Consider the following 6,424-nt stretch of genomic DNA (forward strand, 5'->3'; position numbering starts at 1 on the left):
TTCATATAAAAAATTTGATTTTTTGAGGATTTTCATCAAAATTTTGATTTTTTGGGGGTGGTTATGAATTAAGGTCCTTTTGGCTCTAGGACGCATATTTAAGGAGATATTGCCAATTTAAGGTTTTCATATAAAAAATTGATTTTTTTAGGATTTTCATCACAATTTTGATTTTTGGGGTTTGGTCACGAATTAACCTCCTTTTGGCTCTAGGACGCATATTTAAGGAGATATGGCCAATTTAAGTTTTTCATATAAAAAATTTGATTTTTTGAGGATTTTCATCAAAATTTTGATTTTTGGGGGGTGGTCATGACTTAAGGTCCTTTTGGCTCTAGGACGCATATTTAAGGAGATATGGCCAATTTAAGTTTTTCATATAAAAAATTTGATTTTTTGAGGATTTTCATCAAAATTTTGATTTTTGGGGGTGGTCATGAATTAAGGTCCTTTTGGCTCTAGGACGCATATTTAAGGAGATATGGCCAATTTAAGTTTTTCATATAAAAAATTTGATTTTTTTAGGATTCTCATCAAAATTTTGATTTCTGGGGTTTGGTCACGAATTAACCTCCTTTTGGCTCTATGGCCAATTTAAGTTTTACATATAAAAAATTTGATTTTTTAGGATTTTCATCAAAATTTTGATTTTTTGGGGGTGGTCATGAATTAAGGTCCTTTTGGCTCTAGGACGCATATTTAAGGAGATATGGCCAATTTAAGTTTTTCATATAAAAAATTTGATTTTTTTAGGATTTTCATCAAAATTTTGATTTTTGGGGTTTGGTCACGAATTAACCTCCTTTTGGCTCTAGGACGCATATTTAAGGAGATATGGCCAATTTAAGTTTTTCATATAAAAAATTTGATTTTTTAAGGATTTTCATCAAAATTTTGATTTTTGGGGGGTGGTCACGAATTAAGGTCCTTTTGGCTCTAGGACGCATATTTAAGGAGATATGGCCAATTTAAGTTTTTCATATAAAAAATTTGATTTTTTTAGGATTTTCATCAAAATTTTGATTTTTGGGGGGTGGTCATGAATTAAGGTCCTTTTGGCTCTAGGACGCATATTTAAGGAGATATGGCCAATTTAAGTTTTTCATATAAAAAATTTGATTTTTAGAGGTTTTTCATCAAAATTTTGATTTTTGGGGGGTGGTCACGAATTAACCTCCTTTTGGCTCTAGGACGCATATTTAAGGAGATATGGCCAATTTAAGTTTTTCATATAAAAAATTTGATTTTTTGAGGATTTTCATCAAAATTTTGATTTTTGGGGGGTGGTCATGAATTAAGGTCCTTTTGGCTCTAGGACGCATATTTAAGGAGATATGGCCAATTGAAGTTTTTCATATAAAAATTTGATTTTTTAGGATTTTCATCAAAATTTTGATTTTTGGGGTTTGGTCACGAATTAACCTCCTTTTGGCTCTAGGACGCATATTTAAGGAGATATGGCCAATTTAAGTTTTTCATATAAAAAATTTGATTTTTTGAGGATTTTCATCAAAATTTTGATTTTTGGGGGGTGGTCATGAATTAAGGTCCTTTTGGCTCTAGGACGCATATTTAAGGAGATATGGCCAATTTAAGTTTTTCATATAAAAAATTTGATTTTTTCAGGTTTTTCATCAAAATTTTGATTTTTGGGGGGTGGTCACGAATTAACCTCCTTTTGGCTCTAGGACGCATATTTAAGGAGATATGGCCAATTTAAGTTTTTCATATAAAAAATTTGATTTTTTGAGGTTTTTCATCAAAATTTTGATTTTTGGGGGGTGGTCACGAATTAACCTCCTTTTGGCTCTAGGACGCATATTTAAGGAGATATGGCCAATTTAAGTTTTTCATATAAAAAATTTGATTTTTTGAGGATTTTCATCAAAATTTTGATTTTTGGGGGGTGGTCATGAATTAAGGTCCTTTTGGCTCTAGGACGCATATTTAAGGAGATATGGCCAATTTAAGTTTTTCATATAAAAATTTGATTTTTTTAGGATATTCATCAAAATTTTGATTTTTGGGGTTTGGTCACGAATTAACCTCCTTTTGGCTCTAGGACGCATATTTAAGGAGATATGGCCAATTTAAGTTTTTCATATAAAAAATTTGATTTTTTTAGGATTTTCATCAAAATTTTGATTTTTGGGGGGTGGTCATGAATTAAGGTCCTTTTGGCTCTAGGACGCATATTTAAGGAGATATGGCCAATTAAAGTTTTTCATATAAAAAATTTGATTTTTTGAGGTTTTTCATCAAAATTTTGATTTTTGGGGGGTGGTCACGAATTAACCTCCTTTTGGCTCTAGGACGCATATTTAAGGAGATATGGCCAATTTAAGTTTTTCATATAAAAAATTTGATTTTTTGAGGATTTTCATCAAAATTTTGATTTTTTGGGGGTGGTCATGAATTAAGGTCCTTTTGGCTCTAGGACGCATATTTAAGGAGATATTGCCAATTTAAGGTTTTCATATAAAAAATTGATTTTTTTAGGATTTTCATCACAATTTTGATTTTTGGGGTTTGGTCACGAATTAACCTCCTTTTGGCTCTAGGACGCATATTTAAGGAGATATGGCCAATTTAAGTTTTTCATATAAAAAATTTGATTTTTTGAGGATTTTCATCAAAATTTTGATTTTTGGGGGGTGGTCATGACTTAAGGTCCTTTTGGCTCTAGGACGCATATTTAAGGAGATATGGCCAATTTAAGTTTTTCATATAAAAAATTTGATTTTTTGAGGATTTTCATCAAAATTTTGATTTTTGGGGGTGGTCATGAATTAAGGTCCTTTTGGCTCTAGGACGCATATTTAAGGAGATATGGCCAATTTAAGTTTTTTATATAAAAAATTTGATTTTTTTAGGATTCTCATCAAAATTTTGATTTCTGGGGTTTGGTCACGAATTAACCTCCTTTTGGCTCTAGGACGCATATTTAAGGAGATATGGCCAATTTAAGTTTTTCATATAAAAAATTTGATTTTTTGAGGATTTTCATCAAAATTTAGATTTTTGGGGGGTGGTCATGAATTAAGGTCCTTTTGGCTCTAGGACGCATATTTAAGGAGATATGGCCAATTTAAGTTTTTCATATAAAAAATTTGATTTTTTGAGGATTTTCATCAAAATTTTGATTTTTTGGGGGTGGTTATGAATTAAGGTCCTTTTGGCTCTAGGACGCATATTTAAGGAGATATTGCCAATTTAAGGTTTTCATATAAAAAATTGATTTTTTTAGGATTTTCATCACAATTTTGATTTTTGGGGTTTGGTCACGAATTAACCTCCTTTTGGCTCTAGGACGCATATTTAAGGAGATATGGCCAATTTAAGTTTTTCATATAAAAAATTTGATTTTTTGAGGATTTTCATCAAAATTTTGATTTTTGGGGGGTGGTCATGACTTAAGGTCCTTTTGGCTCTAGGACGCATATTTAAGGAGATATGGCCAATTTAAGTTTTTCATATAAAAAATTTGATTTTTTGAGGATTTTCATCAAAATTTTGATTTTTGGGGGTGGTCATGAATTAAGGTCCTTTTGGCTCTAGGACGCATATTTAAGGAGATATGGCCAATTTAAGTTTTTCATATAAAAAATTTGATTTTTTTAGGATTCTCATCAAAATTTTGATTTCTGGGGTTTGGTCACGAATTAACCTCCTTTTGGCTCTAGGACGCATATTTAAGGAGATATGGCCAATTTAAGTTTTTCATATAAAAAATTTGATTTTTTTAGGATTTTCATCAAAATTTTGATTTTTTGGGGGTGGTCATGAATTAAGGTCCTTTTGGCTCTAGGACGCATATTTAAGGAGATATGGCCAATTTAAGTTTTTCATATAAAAAATTTGATTTCTTGAGGTTTTTCATCAAAATTTTGATTTTTGGAGGGTGGTCATGAATTAAGGTCCTTTTGGCTCTAGGACGCATATTTAAGGAGATATGGCCAATTTAAGTTTTTCATATAAAAAATTTGATTTTTTCAGGTTTTTCATCAAAATTTTGATTTTTGGGGGGTGGTCACGAATTAACCTCCTTTTGGCTCTAGGACGCATATTTAAGGAGATATGGCCAATTTAAGTTTTTCATATAAAAAATTTGATTTTTTGAGGTTTTTCATCAAAATTTTGATTTTTGGGGGGTGGTCACGAATTAACCTCCTTTTGGCTCTAGGACGCATATTTAAGGAGATATGGCCAATTTAAGTTTTTCATATAAAAAATTTGATTTTTTGAGGATTTTCATCAAAATTTTGATTTTTGGGGGGTGGTCATGAATTAAGGTCCTTTTGGCTCTAGGACGCATATTTAAGGAGATATGGCCAATTTAAGTTTTTCATATAAAAATTTGATTTTTTTAGGATATTCATCAAAATTTTGATTTTTGGGGTTTGGTCACGAATTAACCTCCTTTTGGCTCTAGGACGCATATTTAAGGAGATATGGCCAATTTAAGTTTTTCATATAAAAAATTTGATTTTTTTAGGATTTTCATCAAAATTTTGATTTTTGGGGGGTGGTCATGAATTAAGGTCCTTTTGGCTCTAGGACGCATATTTAAGGAGATATGGCCAATTAAAGTTTTTCATATAAAAAATTTGATTTTTTGAGGTTTTTCATCAAAATTTTGATTTTTGGGGGGTGGTCACGAATTAACCTCCTTTTGGCTCTAGGACGCATATTTAAGGAGATATGGCCAATTTAAGTTTTTCATATAAAAAATTTGATTTTTTGAGGATTTTCATCAAAATTTTGATTTTTGGGGGGTGGTCATGAATTAAGGTCCTTTTGGCTCTAGGACGCATATTTAAGGAGATATGGCCAATTTAAGTTTTTCATATAAAAAATTTGATTTTTTGAGGATTTTCATCAAAATTTTGATTTTTTGGGGGTGGTTATGAATTAAGGTCCTTTTGGCTCTAGGACGCATATTTAAGGAGATATTGCCAATTTAAGGTTTTCATATAAAAAATTGATTTTTTTAGGATTTTCATCACAATTTTGATTTTTGGGGTTTGGTCACGAATTAACCTCCTTTTGGCTCTAGGACGCATATTTAAGGAGATATGGCCAATTTAAGTTTTTCATATAAAAAATTTGATTTTTTGAGGATTTTCATCAAAATTTTGATTTTTGGGGGGTGGTCATGACTTAAGGTCCTTTTGGCTCTAGGACGCATATTTAAGGAGATATGGCCAATTTAAGTTTTTCATATAAAAAATTTGATTTTTTGAGGATTTTCATCAAAATTTTGATTTTTGGGGGTGGTTATGAATTAAGGTCCTTTTGGCTCTAGGACGCATATTTAAGGAGATATGGCCAATTTAAGTTTTTCATATAAAAAATTTGATTTTTTTAGGATTCTCATCAAAATTTTGATTCTTTGGGGGTGGTCATGAATTAAGGTCCTTTTGGCTCTAGGACGCATATTTAAGGAGATATGGCCAATTTAAGTTTTTCATATAAAAAATTTGATTTCTTGAGGTTTTTCATCAAAATTTTGATTTTTGGGGGGTGGTCATGAATTAAGGTCCTTTTGGCTCTAGGACGCATATTTAAGGAGATATGGCCAATTTAAGTTTTTCATATAAAAAATTTGATTTTTTCAGGTTTTTCATCAAAATTTTGATTTTTGGGGGGTGGTCACGAATTAACCTCCTTTTGGCTCTAGGACGCATATTTAAGGAGATATGGCCAATTTAAGTTTTTCATATAAAAAATTTGATTTTTTTAGGATTTTCATCAAAATTTTGATTTTTGGGGGGTGGTCATGAATTAAGGTCCTTTTGGCTCTAGGACGCATATTTAAGGAGATATGGCCAATTTAAGTTTTTCATATAAAAAATTTGATTTTTTTAAGATTTTCATCAAAATTTTGATATTTGGGGTTTGGTCACGAATTAACCTCCTTTTGGCTCTAGGACGCATATTTAAGGAGATATGGGCAATTTAAGTTTTTCATATAAAAAATTTGATTTTTTGAGGATTTTCATCAAAATTTTGATTTTTGGGGGGTGGTCATGAATTAAGGTCCTTTTGGCTCTAGGACGCATATTTAAGGAGATATGGCCAATTTAAGTTTTTCATATAAAAAATTTGATTTTTTGAGGATTTTCATCAAAATTTTGATTTTTGGGGGGTGGTCATGAATTAAGGTCCTTTTGGCTCTAGGACGCATATTTAAGGAGATATGGCCAATTTAAGTTTTTCATATAAAAAATTTCATTTTTTGAGGATTTTCATCAAAATTTTGATTTTTTGGGGGTGGTTATGAATTAAGGTCCTTTTGGCTCTAGGACGCATATTTAAGGAGATATTGCCAATTTAAGGTTTTCATATAAAAAATTGTTTTTTTTTTTCATCAAAATTTTGATTTTTGGGGTTTGGTCACGAATTAACCTCCTTTTGGCTCTAG

This window comes from Haematobia irritans, chromosome 2 (genome assembly GCF_050003625.1).
Source record: "Haematobia irritans isolate KBUSLIRL chromosome 2, ASM5000362v1, whole genome shotgun sequence".
NCBI lineage: Eukaryota > Metazoa > Arthropoda > Insecta > Diptera > Muscidae > Haematobia > Haematobia irritans.